This window comes from Thermobia domestica, chromosome 13 (genome assembly GCF_964235325.1).
Source record: "Thermobia domestica chromosome 13, izTheDome1.hap1.1, whole genome shotgun sequence".
In the NCBI taxonomy this organism is placed as follows: domain Eukaryota; kingdom Metazoa; phylum Arthropoda; class Insecta; order Zygentoma; family Lepismatidae; genus Thermobia; species Thermobia domestica.
The window spans coordinates 167,307,499-167,322,221 of NC_137466.1; the positions used below are offsets into that span (position 1 = coordinate 167,307,499).

Sequence of the window (14,723 nt, forward strand, 5' to 3'; positions counted from 1 at the left end):
TTATATTTTAATTTTATATTATCAACATATATCCAGGCATATTATCGCGTAAGGTAGGGGTAAAAGTGAGAGGGAACTCGGGGAACGCCATACCCCCTCTTCAAAATTTATTCGTGGCGTCCCCCACTTTCTAAAAAAATACAATGGGAAAAGGTAGGCGCGGGAGACAGCATGACGTCATGCGTCCCCTCACCTTTTCGGATCCACTTTTACCCCTGACGTAAGGTAAATAATTTAAGAGCTCAGTGGCGTATTCGTGGCTCTTTAGATGAAGCTTAAGCTGCTGGAAACATAATATAAACTCCTTAATCTACAGGAAAAGTATATTTATTCTGACAGTGGTGCAGTATAGCAGAAAGTGGAAATTACGGTACTTTTTCTAGTTAAGGGATAACTAGTAGTATATTATGGAAGGTACGAATTTTTAACCATCATATTTAAATTATGTTTATTAAAAAGAGGTACGTTGATGTAATTTGTGTTTGCAAATTTTCGAACCCAATGTATTAGGCCGTTGACAGTCAGTCATTGTCATGGTTGTTGTTGAGTGGTGAAGTGACGGGCTTGAGCCCTTGCCTAACCTGTTTGTTGCGGCGTGGTGAGTGGCGTAACAGTTCTTCGGGCCGCAACTGTCGCTGGCTCCGTGCTGGCCACCTGGGATGTTCAGGGCCGAGGCATCCTGTACAAATGTCTTCTTAATTCTTTGATGGTGATGTGCTCAATGTGTGGGTATGCAGAACTTCTGACCTGGCGCCAGAAGGAAGCTGATTGTTGTTGTCGGCGTCGCCAGGTTGAGATCTTCATGAAGTTGAGCCACCCTGGTGTCCCGCGAGTGTCCTGTGATTGCTCTGGCAGCTTTGTTCTGAACCACTTGCAGCTGGCGGAGATGTGTGTGTGGCAAATGGCCCCAGGCTTGGAGGGCGTACAGCAGTACCGATCTGATCCACATCTTGTAGACGTTAAGCTTGTTTCCATGGGTGATTTGGGGGCTCAGGAAGAGAGGAAGGAGGGCTCGGAAGCGTTGTGTTCCCTTCTTCGCCGTCGCGGAGAGGTGGGGGATGAAGGAAAGTTTCTTGTCGAGGATGACTCCGAGGTACTTTGCTTGGGGACTGAGTGGAAGGTTGGTTCCTTGTAGTGAGAGGTGAATGTGTCTCTGCTTCCTGTTTTTTGTAAAGTCCATCAGGGTGATCTTGTTGGGGTTTATCTTGATGCGTCAATTCCGTGTTCAGTTTTCCAACATGCGTATGTGTCGCTGCAAATAGACTTCTGCATACCAGTGATTTAGATTGTATCGGTATTGTGTAATTTTTATATTAACTTGTATTTACGGGCAAAATGTGCTTTTAAAATATGCATAAGCTGTTCAAAACGAAGAAGAAGAAGAAAATATAAAGAGAAATAGATGTAATTTTTTTGTTATTATGATTGATGTTCTGTCGTGATAGTGATATGACATGTTTTGTAAGTCGTCATAGCAACGGAAAACATATAATATATAGAGAATCCATCTTGTGATGTATACATGTACAATATTTAAAAGCGTGTCAATATTTTATTTATTACGTACTGCAATAAAAAAGGTAATACCTAAATGAAGTGTTTAGATGGATTTTGATAAAACAGTAACCTAGATTATGTAAATATACGGACTGAGAGCTATAACGACATATAAAATATGCAGAACAAGCGTTAAGCTAATTACAAACTGCAATTTTCATAATACACATTTAGTGGTCGTTATAAGATGGCTGGCAAACAGTGCGGTGTTATCGGCATATGTGGCAGTGGTGGCATTGGCGATCTGAGGGATGTCGCTCGTTTATACGTTATAGAGAATGGGGGAGAGGCAGAAACCCTGTGGAACTCCCGCTCTAATACTTCTTGACGTGGTGGTGTGGCCTGCATGGTGTACATGGAAACTCCTGTTTTGCAGATAACTGTGTAACAGTTTCACGAGGTAGGTTGGGAAACTCGCTTCCATGAGTTTATGAATGAGACCTTCGTGCCGCACTTTGTCAAAGTCCTTTTATATATCCAAGAAAAGGCCTAAAGTGTGCCCACGTTCGTTAAATCTGAAGGTGATGTCATTTGCCACTCGCACCAGTTGGACTGTCGTGCCGTGTCCTGGTCGAAAACTAAATTGATGCGGCGGGAGGATGTCCTAGGCTGTGATATGCTGCTGCAGCGGCCGTTGGAAGATCCTTTCCACAAGTTTGCTGAGATGAGATAACAAACTGCTGGGGCGATGGTTTTTGAGTTCAGATCTGTTACTAAGCGTCTTAGGGATGAGTATGACTCTTGCGTCCTTCCAGGCTGGAGGGAAGTGCCTGGTGTTGAAGATGGCGTTGACCAAACGGCAAAGGAGCACTATGACTTTCCTTTGCGCGTGTTTGGGCGCTTGGGGTGGGATGCGATCCGGTCCAGCGGCACGGTGGGTCGGAAGATGCTTTACAATTTGTTCCACTTCTTTTGGGCGTACCAGTGGGGGTGGTTCAGCAGTTGAAGGTGATCGGCAGTGTGGATGGAGTGCTGAACTGCCTCTAGGGTCTCGGCGTCAGGTTGTATATCTTTGAGTTGAGAAGCACCTTCGAGGTAGTCCGCAAAGAGGGTGGCTTGCTCTTCCGGGTTGTACACCAGTCCTTGTGTGCTTCTGAGGGTTTGCGCACGTGGTGGGCCAGTAGGTTGGGCGAGTGTTCTGACTAGTCGCCAGAAGTGACGGGAAGGTGTGTCCATCTCCTGTAGGGTGTTATTCCACTTCTGCAGACGCCTGCGTAGCAGCCTCTTCTTTATTCTTATGGAAAGGGAGTTTCACACACGCTTTGTATTCTGGGTGTCATGTTAACTGCCAATGTTTTCGTGCTGTTCGTTTGAGATGGATGAGTGCCGATATGCAGGCCTCTGCCGGGTCTAGTTGCTGCTGGTGAGATGGATTGTTGCTGGTGGTGGTGGTCACATCCATCGAAGCGAGAATCTTGGAGGTTAAGGATGCTACTGCTGCGTTGATATCTTCAGGGGTGCGCAAAGGGAGACGGAGGTCCACCAACGCTGCCAGAAGGTCCGTGTATTGCTGCCAGTTGGTCTGTCGCAGTGTACGTAGTTGCCTTGCAGGAACATGTGTGTGGAGGGCCACTATTAGCTTGATGGGGATATGGTCTGAGGTGAGTTCCGGAATGGCCATGGGGCCGTCCGTCAAGGCGATGTTTGCGCTAAGCACCATGTCCAAGATATCGGGCTGTCCGCCATTCCGGGGAAAGTGAGTGGGTTCTGTGGGCGCGGAAGGCAGAAATTCGACTCCACGGTGAGCCTGATAGAGAATGCGGCCATTTCGGTTGGAGGTTCTTGAGTTCCAGTGTGGGTGTTTGCTGTTTAAGTCTCTACCAACCATCACTCGGTGTCCCAGCCTCCTGAGAAGAGTGAGGTCTGGCAGGTGAAGAGGCCCATTATGAGGTTTGTAGGCGGAGATCAGCTGCAGTGGGCCATCCGGGGAGTGGACCGTGACTCCTATAGCTTCAAGTGAGGTTAGTGTCGGCGTGGGGAGAGGTTCGTGGGCAATGTGCGACTTCATGAAAATGGCCATACCGCCCATGGGTCCTTGTCGGTCTGAGCGGTATGTTGTGAAGTTCCTGACAGTAAATTGCTTGTCGGGCTTGAGGTGAGTTTCGCTTATGACTGCCACGACTATTCTTCCTCGGTGAGTTTCCACTCGCAATGGTTTTCCGTTCTACTAAAGACGCAGTCCAAATTGCCCATTGGGGTCATTACGTATAATTCTTCGCAAAAGTCCTTATAATTGCTATGCCAATAATCGCAAACTAAATAGCTCATTTATCATTGTGTTAACTCTGTATTAGCCTTCGCAAAAATTGCAGAGCATAACGTAAATTATAACTATGATACCTATTATCGCAAGGAAAAACACAGGTTTTGCGTTGCGTTGATGCAAACCATAGCATTATTACGCATATTGTTCTCATTTAAGCATGCTACACAAGACGATTTAAAATGTTGCAGCACTGTACACACTAGATCCGATTGACAGTGTTGCCAAATTAGGGGGAAAAGTCGCTAAATCGAGGGGATTCCACTTCTAGGACAGCGACAAATAATAATTTTTCCGGTTAGCGACTTTTTTGGTGATTTTTGAATGACAATTTGGCGACTTACAAACCTAGCTACTTTTGTGCTGTGAACAACTTGTCCCATGTAATCAAGTACTATTACCTCGAATCAGTTTAGATATATGTTCATTTTTCTTTTGCTTATTTGATTCAGCGCTGGTGTTGACGAGCTAGGAAAGGACATAGCATTTATCTTCATATTCCCACTTTGATTGCTGGTATCTCTTGCCCTCTAACGGGGACCAACTCCAACCTTTAATGCCCTTTAGTTTTCAGAGCTTCCGTTTAGAGGCACAAATAATACATTAGCAATAGCAAGCTGATTATCTGTAGAAGCATGAGTAAAAATGAATTGGATGTAAGCCTTTTACTTTAGTTCATTTTTCTAAACTTATTTTTGATTTCGTTGAAGAGAAATTGATTATAATATAGTATTAACAGGGGCGTAAATAAGGGCCCCGCAGACCCCGCATTGCAGGAGCCCTAAGCCATCACGGGGCCCCCAAATCGTGATGTAGGACGTAGAGAAGGGGCCCCATTCCACGTTGTCTGCGGGGTGGCCCCCAAGGCCTTAGTTACGCCCCGATGTATTAATATATGTTGCAGTGGCGTAGGGAAGGGGGGCCCGGAGGGGCCGCTCCCCTCCCCAAAGAGGTCCGACAATGTACTTTGGTACTTTGATGTTTGTAATTTTTTATATATTTTTATGTTTATAAATTTTTTTGTTTGTAATTTTTCTATATGCACCTATAACAGCACTTGCCCCCCCCCCCAAACACACATCCTGGCTACGCTACTGATATGTTGTATTAAGAGTGAAATTATTGTTAGTTACATATGATTCTTTCATTTACGTTTTCACGTACGGGTACCGGTATACGTTTTTGTAGCGTAGATAGTATAATGGCTTGAATTGATCATACATCTTTATACCTGTATGATATATGCATATATAAGAGAAGGACGAAATTCCACGAATGTTTTTTTTTAGCGACTTTTCACTCAAAATTGGAGTCATTTCATCTCCTATTTAGCGACCTTTTGTATCATCTTGTTGGCAACACTGCCGATTGAACCCGACAGATTCTCTGTAGTGCTGGTGTGCAGGCGGAAGAACTGTGGTGTTGACGCCCTCAAGAAAAGAAAAATCAAGGTGTGATATTATTTATTCATTTTCTGTTGTGTGTATCTCATATTGCCAGGCAATTGAAGCGAAGTGGATTCAGGTAAGAGTTTGTTTTGTTGGAAACAAAACATGCCACAGGCGACCAGTATTTCAGTTATATGTGTGTTTGGAAGCGCAAGATGGCTTCTTGAATGTGCGAAAATTAACTACCCATTCATTATCATGCAAGGTTATATTTTATGTTACGAAGTTGTTAATTTGGGTGTGGATATGCGGATAAAATAAAACTTCCATTAATGATTCTGTAAACCCTGAGGTGTAGTAGTACTTGGACTAATAAATAATGCTAAGTTGCTGTTTCTTTCCCGACTATATTACGTGTCGTATAAAGTGAACGAATCAGTACAGAGATAAATACCCTGCAGATATCAAATATTATCATAATGGATTTGAAGTTTATGTGAGAACTGTGTTTTTATTTATTTAATCATGTGCCAGAACCGCCATACGATATGAGCAAATATTAAATTGTTTTTGCATTCAAGATCGTTCTTTCATTTTCCTCTTAATTATGCGAGGAATTTTTCGATTTATTTATACATCCAGCAGAGGAGCATCGAGAGTATCTAATTGTATTCAGAAACTCGAAAGAATATGTGTATAGTATCAGTATATACGAAGATACTGGCAACGATTAGTTCTAAATTCAGTAAAGTACCGTTCGGTATCATCACAAATGTTCACATTATTCCCCTACAGATGTACGTTCTAGATTAAGTGGGTTTTACGAAATCAATTAGTATTAACAACTTAAGTATCTATAGGAACTGACCAAAGAACTTGATTTTAGCACTGACTGTTTCTTATTGTTGGGTATAGATTAAGAAACTGGGCGTGATATGGAAAATCCAATATGAGATTTGTTTTAAATTCGTAAAGAGTGGTATTTAAAGAGTTTGCCTGAGCAGGTGTCATACGTATTATGGTAATAGTATACAACAGCTCCTCATCGTGTTCCGTACTCGAGGATAGTTCTTACTCTTGCACCACGTACAGAAATGGTGGTATGTCATGTACAAGTTTCAGCCGATAAGTAAATGAAAGTCGCTTTGTTACCCCATTTTCAAGTTCCTAGATCCTCAATGAATAATCCGTAAAAGACTGAATTTCGTGAGTCCTCGGGAAATGATGAGGACCTGTTGTATACTTACTACACACACGAACAAGTTGCTCTCGTTAGGCCGTAGCGACTTCAAATAACACATTTCCGACGTCTCATACAGCATCTGTGTTGAAGGATACTTCATTTACACTCTATTACTAAAGCCAGCTACTCCTGAATTACGGAAACAAACCCTTGATTAAACCTGACAATTTTTTTTTTTTTTTTTTCCGAAAATGTTTTAAGCATGTGTACGTAATTTGATGCGATAAATCGATTAATACAACCAACCGATTTCTGGAGGTGACCGAAGTAAAGGTCAAAAAGCCCTACTGTAGTGTTAACGCTTCGGTTTATTATTGTGTGTGCATCCTGCGTTTCACAGTATATTTTGAGCTTCGATCAGCTGGAAACTGAACCAGTGTTATCAGTTGGCTGGAAGTTTACCGTAAAACAAGAAATTCTTAACTGTGGCGAAAACACGGGATATTTTCTTTCAAATAGGGTGGAAACCTGATTCTGACATTTTCAGCTTTACTATCTCTTTTACATTTTTTCACTGTCCCCTCCTCCTCTCTCTCTCATACACACAAAATACTCGTTCATCCATCTCAGGCTGTAAAAAGTTAGCAATTTGTATCCATCTAAACAGCCATAGGGTTTGCGAAGGCTGGAACAGAATCAAAAGCTTTCCACCTTTCACCTTGATATAGTCTTTTCCAGACAGCGGGATGTGCATCAATGGATTCTTCGCAACAAATACTCGAAAAAATTGGAGAAAACTTTAGTAAAGTCAGTCGGATTTAACCTAAACCCTCTCATGGAAGAATGCGTAATGAAAATTGACTTGTAAAACATTTTATGATTGCGCCTTTATTATTATTATGTGCACGTTATTATTGTTGCATATTTGCATTTCAAAGATTAGGGTGTTGGGTAACCAAATGTGAAGTCAATAGATAAACATGGAGAATAGATTTGGGTTCGGTGGGTTGACCTATCTGAATCCTGGACATTTGTTGTGATTTCACTATGAAAGAAGAGTATAATGTTAATATATTGGTAATTAGTGTAAATGATGACAACTAAACTTGGAACTTTATATGTAAAAGACAAGATGTCACAAAAATATGTTCAATTCGACGATTCTGGTAATGCATGTAGCATTCATATAGTCTCGAGGAAAAGTGAATATCTACTTGTAAAATTTCATGCGTCAAAGATTTAGTAATGTGAGAGTTGGTTCGAGTACTTTGGTGTAACTTTCGAGGCCTTTTAACAAATGAAATGAAATGAAATCTTTGAGTTTTACGTCCCACGGTTATGCCGGTTAGGCTAAAGGAGACGGTGATTATGAGAGATGAGTGACATGGTGGAATGAAGAAAGTGGGAGGAAACGGGAGAACCCCGAGAAAACCCACGGGCACGATGTTTGCCCACCACAAAGTTCACTTGGCGGGGGCTGGGATCGAACCCGGGACCCCAAGCACCAGAGGTGAACGCTCTACCACTGAGCCACCGCGCCCCCCAAGGCCTTTTAACACTAAAACCCCTAGCTCGGGTTGACCAGAATCACCACGCTTTCGTCGGTATGAAATAACCAGAAGTGAGTCGTGACAAATCAAACCGATGCATTCCGAGTTGGGCCGTGTTTGATCCAGATACTAATGTGTGCTAATACGTAGTGTAAGTGCTTCAGCAATGTACTTGAATTTTGTCTGTATTCGATGTTCGAGAATCTTTGTTCCTTCTGTGGCAATTTGTTTTGGCGGATGGTTTTCATTACTATACAGATCAAGAGCACAGCGACTGGAGTCGGGGGAAAGGAAATATTCAAAGTATGCTAAACAATTGGTCCGAAACGAGAAAGTATTTATCAATATTACCGATAGGTTGCTTGCACAAAACATTGAGAAGACGCCAGCGCAATGCTAGGATAAAATATAAAAAAGTAGAAGCAAGAATAGAGAAGGTCAATCCACGTCAAGCGAACCAGGGGGGAAATTTGGTCGGAAGTTTCTGTATTGTTTTTGATTGTTGTGTGCTATATGTGAGTTGAATATCTGCATTGGTTGCATTGATATGGCCTTTCAATGAGAGACCACTTGTTCTCGTTTCGCGTGCGAAGATGCAAGAGTGCTATGTTTGCTCAGCGGTTTTGAAAGTTGTAATAAACGTAATGACCTAACCTTTTCCACAGTTGAACAATTTTTAACGCTGATTCAGAATGTGGTACTAATTAACTGTTTAGTATACCTCAGTATGGGTACGACTTTTGAATATTTGGCAAAAGTCGTTGCACAATTCAGGGAGCCCACGTTGAACACACCATAACTACGTTGTGAATGCATCAGTCCAATCAAAACTTGGAGTCATCACTGAGTTGAGTTGCCATTGTCGAGTTAAATTCAAAGATACGCATTTGTAAGGTTGGTCAAGATTTCGTAGATGCAATATTTTTGGGGGATGATAAATCAACTATACCCTCTCCCATCTTATTTTTCGTGCCACATCTGGAAAAAGCATGCTTCAAGCTTATGGAAGCTATATAATTTAATTTTAGAACCCTGTATCTTTATGAATAAATAATAATAATAAAAAAAAGTTTAGTAATGTAGTACTTGAGATAGTTGGTGAAAATTTGTATAAATGAGGTATGAGTATAGGGCGAGACAAGGTTATTGAAAATGATTTGTACTGAACATGCGTAACGACAAATATGCATATCAGTGTAAAGCATAAAGGTAACATTAAAGTGAATAGAAACATAGTAATTTGCAATATAATGAACAGTCAGTTCCATTTTTAGCTAGATCGTGTTGCAGTCCTGTCTTGTACTGATTCTAGACAAATGTACTGTCTTCGTGATGATGTTTATGGTATCTTGAACAGTTGAGCAGTGGAAGGGGCAAGCAAGGCCATGAGGATACATTAGGCTGATAAGGGCATCCTGTTTTTCATATGAAACTTCGCATACATTTTCCTCCCACCAAATGTTGTCATACACAAGCTATATGCAACTTACTGTAAGGTTATGAATTTGCAATTGAAATAGCTGCAATTTCGTCGTACTTCAAAGACATTAATTATGAATGCTACACCAACCTTTAATACTCTGCTTACTCTAATCTTACGGAAACAAATGAGATTAAATTGACGATTTTCTCTCCCAACAATTGTATACTCCCTGGCAAATCTTCCTTGATCAATCTCAATGTGTGCATTTGGTCCAGTGACACATTAAAACAAATTTAAAAAAAGCCTGGAATATTATTATAGCGGAATTTTAGCAAATTATGTTGCCAATATTTGATCATCGAAGGACCTCTGTAAACTACCACGAGCTCCTATTCTTTTTTCTATTCGTCCAGTGTTGCCACAAGGTGATTTTCCGTGGCTTGTGTCGAGGAAATTCAGTTGAGCAGTGATATCAAAGTTCTATTCATCCAGGCATAAGTTAACGGAATTGGTAAAATTCTTATACTGAGCAGCTGATCCATCTACTTTAGTGATGGATCAGCTGCTTAGTATAAGAATTTTACCAATTCCATCCAGAATTTATGTCTGGATGAATAGAACTTTGACATCACTGCTATTAGTTATTCCTATGTTTGTCTCCAAATATTCAAGTGTATTAGAAAAGCATAAACAGTGATGATATCATGCCAGAGGCAGTCACTGATCACACGTGTAGTTACTAAACTGTGTTAAGTCATTTTTGATACGTACCGTTTACGCCGATTACGTAACATTATGTACATTACTGCTAGGTATACTGTAATTTGCCCTTGCACTGCAATACGGGATGTGCATTGATAGGTTAGACACTCTTATTGTTAATCTACATGATAGTCAGGTTATTTCTATTTTACTATATGACTCGTATGTGTTCGTTTGTTTATTATTTACTTTTGTATTTTTCAATGATTCTTCCATTGGTGAGCGTAATATATCTACTGGTATATAGGGAGCAGCATTATACCTAACCTGCAGAGATTTATATAGGTTACAGAGGGGTAGAAGTTATGCATCACTGAGAATTAAAATTTTCATTTTTAATTGTTTCTTATACTTACGTTGCAGGCCCGTAACCAGAATGGGTCCTGCCCTCTAAACTTTTCATGGCCCCTCCAATTCTTCACACAAAATAGTATTATTAATACAAATAAAGTTATTTGTAAGAGAATCTTTAATGACCCCCCCCCCCCCCTTTAACCTCTGTGCCTGGTTGCGGGCCAGTTACGTTTTAAATTCCGGCATCTTAAAGGTAAAGACTTTCAGTCCTAGGATCATGGTTTGTACATCATTCTCTTCAAAATAGAACTGCCTTTCAAACAGTACCATTCGCATGTCTCAATCATGTGTCTAAGGCGTGAAAATAGCGAAAAAAGGGATTTTTTGGTTTATTTCTTTTTATACCTTTTTGCCTCTCTGAACACCCCCCTTCCTCTCTGTGTTAATGCAGATCGGGAAAAAAATCAGATAAATACTACTCGGCGGACTAAAGGTTTGTGCAAAATTTCATTCTTCTAGGTGCAAAAGTAAGCCCGCCAAAAAATAATATAAATAGGCCTAACAAACAAAACATTTTTTTAAGTTACGACGTCATCACCTCCTATGTCTGGACGCAGAAAGCCGTGAAATTACATGTAACGTGTTCTACAATGCCTCTAGACTTGAAAAAGCAACAATAACAAAAACTGAAGTGAAGAGCTTTATTGGTTCTTTTTTAATCGGATAATAAAGACACTACTTTAGTACCTAAAAATAGGTGCTAGAACTCCAAAGACTTAACGTGTCTCTTCTGTTATTAAAAGTTATGCATCGCGGAGTGTTTCTAGGCGAGACTGATGCGAAAAAAAGGAAGCCATTTGAGACAAGTATTAGGATTATTATTCGAACAGACATTTTGCTTTATTAGATTGTAATTAAGAAAAGGTTTCCTTTATACTTAAAATTTATAATTGTTATATTTCACCAAACTAAACTTGTCTGTTTGTGCGGTTAATCATGCCATGTATACTGGAAGCAAAGGGTGTACTGAAGAATCGCATTGCACGTAAGGGGCGAATGATTAAGCCCGCTCAAAACCCTTTGAAACTTTTCCGTCGAAACTACACTCTTTTGGAATACAGCAGCTAAAATTTGAAAATTTGGACTAATCTTGATAATCGGAAGTAATGAAAGAGTTTGTCCTCCTTGACCAGTTTGTTTGGTAGATAATTGATATATTTAAAGTTTTTTGTTAACTTTAGACGGATGTAGTGAGATCTTATGTAAAGAATAAACAAAAGAGAGTTTTCTTCCAAAAATATAATTTATTTGAGAATCATAAGTATAAAACAACATTTTTGTGCAGTTTTTTTTTCCTAACTGGATATATTGAGCATATCATTTAAAGATCGTTATCTAGTTGGTAACAGGATTTTTTCTCACTTACCATTGCTGGATTCTTGGCTCAGTGGTAGAGCGTTCACCTCTGGTGCTTGGGGTCCCGGGTTCGATCCCAGCTCCCGCCAAGTGAACTTTGTGGTGGACAAACACCGTGTGCGTGGGTTTCCTCGGGATTCTCCCGTTTCCTCCCACTTTCTTCATTCCACCATTTCATTCATTACTCATCATCACTGTCTCCTTTAGCCTCACTGGCATAACTGTGGGACATAAAACTCAAATATTTCATTTCATTTTTTCATTGCTGGATTCTGATGGTGAAAGTGTCAGAATATATTTTCAATACCTCATCCAAACGTTCTTCGAAAGTGCAAAGTGGAATATATCGAGCACTGTTCGTCTAATAAAGTAAACGACTTGAGTTACCCATGGGTTATACACTTGCAGAGATAGGAAGATATCATCTATTTTAGTTCACATACTATCCCTTGTTTCATACACGTTAGTCACATAAAACTTAGATATCATTTCTTTCATGAATAGAACTCAACATCTTAAATTTCACCATTACACTATCAATCAACTGGTGCACATAGTTGGATTACTTTGGTAACTCAGTTCATTCGATTGAAGGAATGTTTTTCATTGGAACCGACACTACAGTGAAACAGTAATAGTTACTATCACATGTTTTAACGTAGGTAAATATGCTTCCTATATTCGCGAAACACCGTATTTTTTTTTCTTTGCAAGAAGAGAAGAAAATTGAACGAAAAGCAGAACTACAACATTGTTGGTAAAAACTCTTCAAAGATTAATAAAAAGTGTTAACTTTGGCTCAACTGGGTGTTATACATGTGCTAGGACTTTATCTAATTGTAGATTATATATATACAGTGAAACTTGTATAAAGCGGAAAGCGACGGGTCGAAATTTTGTTTCCGTTTTAGACAGATTTCCGTTTTATACAAATCTGATAATAAATAGCTACAAAAATAAGACAGATGGAAATGGTTTTATAGTTTACTTTTATATTTGCTCTGGAACTCCAAAATGCAGTCTTTCATACTCTGTACATACATACACACACACACGCGCGCAAAATATTCTGTATTTTTTTAGTTTTCAGGATACACAACACTTAATATTCTCACAGCATTAAAACACTTCAAATGATGTGAATACTTCAAATAAATGCAAGAAAATCTACTGAAACTCAAGATGCAGTTTAGAAAGTTACACAAACTACTTTTAGTTGCAGTTTACCAACATCATTTTCCCCCCCTATGCTTATTTACATTTTTTTCCACATTTCTTTCAAGGTAAGTTGTTTTGTTCTTTGTGACAAGACTTTTTTGTAACACTTCCCTGGCAGAATAGAGTGGTTCTAGAAGGTCTGAATAATTTGAGTCAGCCGCAAATTCAATGAAGTCTTCAACATAATGAAGAGCTTCTCTTAAAGAACCAATTTTAGGTTCTCTGATTTCTTCAACTTCGGTGACATCGTCATCTTTTTCTTCCTCAGTTTCAGGTCCATGCAAGAGATCCGCAGCCGATTCAATCGTAGAATAAGTTGCTACATCTTGATCACTTGAAATGTAAGCTGTTCCGTCATCCGGTTGTCCATTTTGTTGACAAAAGAGTTTAACGATACTGAACGATACTGAACGAGAAAACATGATACTGAACACAAACTCAGAACACTGTAGAAATGTACTTCTCTCTCGCTCCACTCCCCCTCTAGTTCTGTTTTTGATGACAAGTTTCTGTCATTATGCTCGAAATGAATTTGCTTGGGGCAAATTTAGTGAACCGTGAACAAGCACCAGCTGTAAATTAAGATTCTCAGATTTTGGAGAGCCACCAACATAAAGACTTGTGGACTCCAGCATTATTTTAAGACCAGGTGAAGTTCACAGGTGGAGGATTTAAAGCAAATGCAGATAAAAAAATGATACATGAACAATAACCTGTCAATCATCTGCTTCAGTGCTTCAAACAGCAAATGATCGTCATAGGAAAACGAGGTCAAATCTCTAGCGGTATTTTGTGATGCATTATTTAAAGGCAAGAACTAATGGAGGAGGGTTCACTTGTTCTATTAAGTGGCATTCCGTATTGATCTCTTCACCTCCAAATAAGATACGCACAAGAGAGGTGAAAGGTCCACTGCGAAAAAGAGATTCCGTTTTATGCAAGCTTCAAAGGTTCCCTGGGACTATTTTTGCTTTCCGTTTCCGCGTTACGGAAGATTCCGTTTTACAGAAACTATTTGTAAAGGAATTCCCATAAGAGCTGCCGGGACTTTGAAAAATGTCCGCTATAGACAGATTTCCGTCTTATTCAAGTTCCGGTTTAAGCAAGTTTCACTGTATATTACAAAATGTTAGGCTGTTCATTGAACTAGGGATTCCTGTGAAGGTTGTGCCAAGCATCCCTCAAGATTCCGTTCTCTTACCATTAGTTTTATCAATTTTTGTTCAACCTTCACTGATTTTTTTTTTTTTTTAATGTTTTATGTCCCACATATATGCCCTTTATGCTAAAAGAGACGGATGATTAGTGAAAGCAAATGATGGTGAAATTAAATGCTTTGTGCTCTCCATCGAGAATTTAACCCGACCACGTATACCAAAGGCGCACGCGCTAGCCACTAGATACGAGGGGAAGGCTTAGACTGTGATAGCTGCGCACTGTTACCGTGTTCTAAGAATTTTGACACTCGAGAAGTGAAATACTAGGGCACTTGTTTAATCCTAATTTTGCTTCTAGAACTCTTCTTATCACTTTCTTAACACGGGACGCTAAACTAAAATCACCTCACCTCACCATTTATCATTTAGCCTTGCACGGATATTTGGTAGAGGATATTTTGTACGAGGGCTGTTTTTTTAATCTTCGATGGAGAATAACACACACACATAAA

The 14,723-nt window shown here is 39.9% G+C and overlaps 1 protein-coding gene across 2 annotated transcripts in view; it reads left to right on the plus strand.

The window, feature by feature from the left end:
- The first annotated feature begins 4,990 nt into the window (after nucleotides 1–4,990).
- The window catches only part of Cdc42 (Cell division cycle 42), a 31,973-nt gene continuing 22,240 nt past the window's right edge, over nucleotides 4,991–14,723 (plus strand). Inside the window, exon 1 of one of the 2 annotated variants that reach the window (XM_081736817.1) lies at nucleotides 4,991–5,344. The gene's annotated coding sequence lies outside the window, so the exon portion shown is untranslated. The remainder of the gene's footprint in view (nucleotides 5,345–14,723) is intronic. The other variant, XM_081736816.1, reaches the window with a different exon arrangement.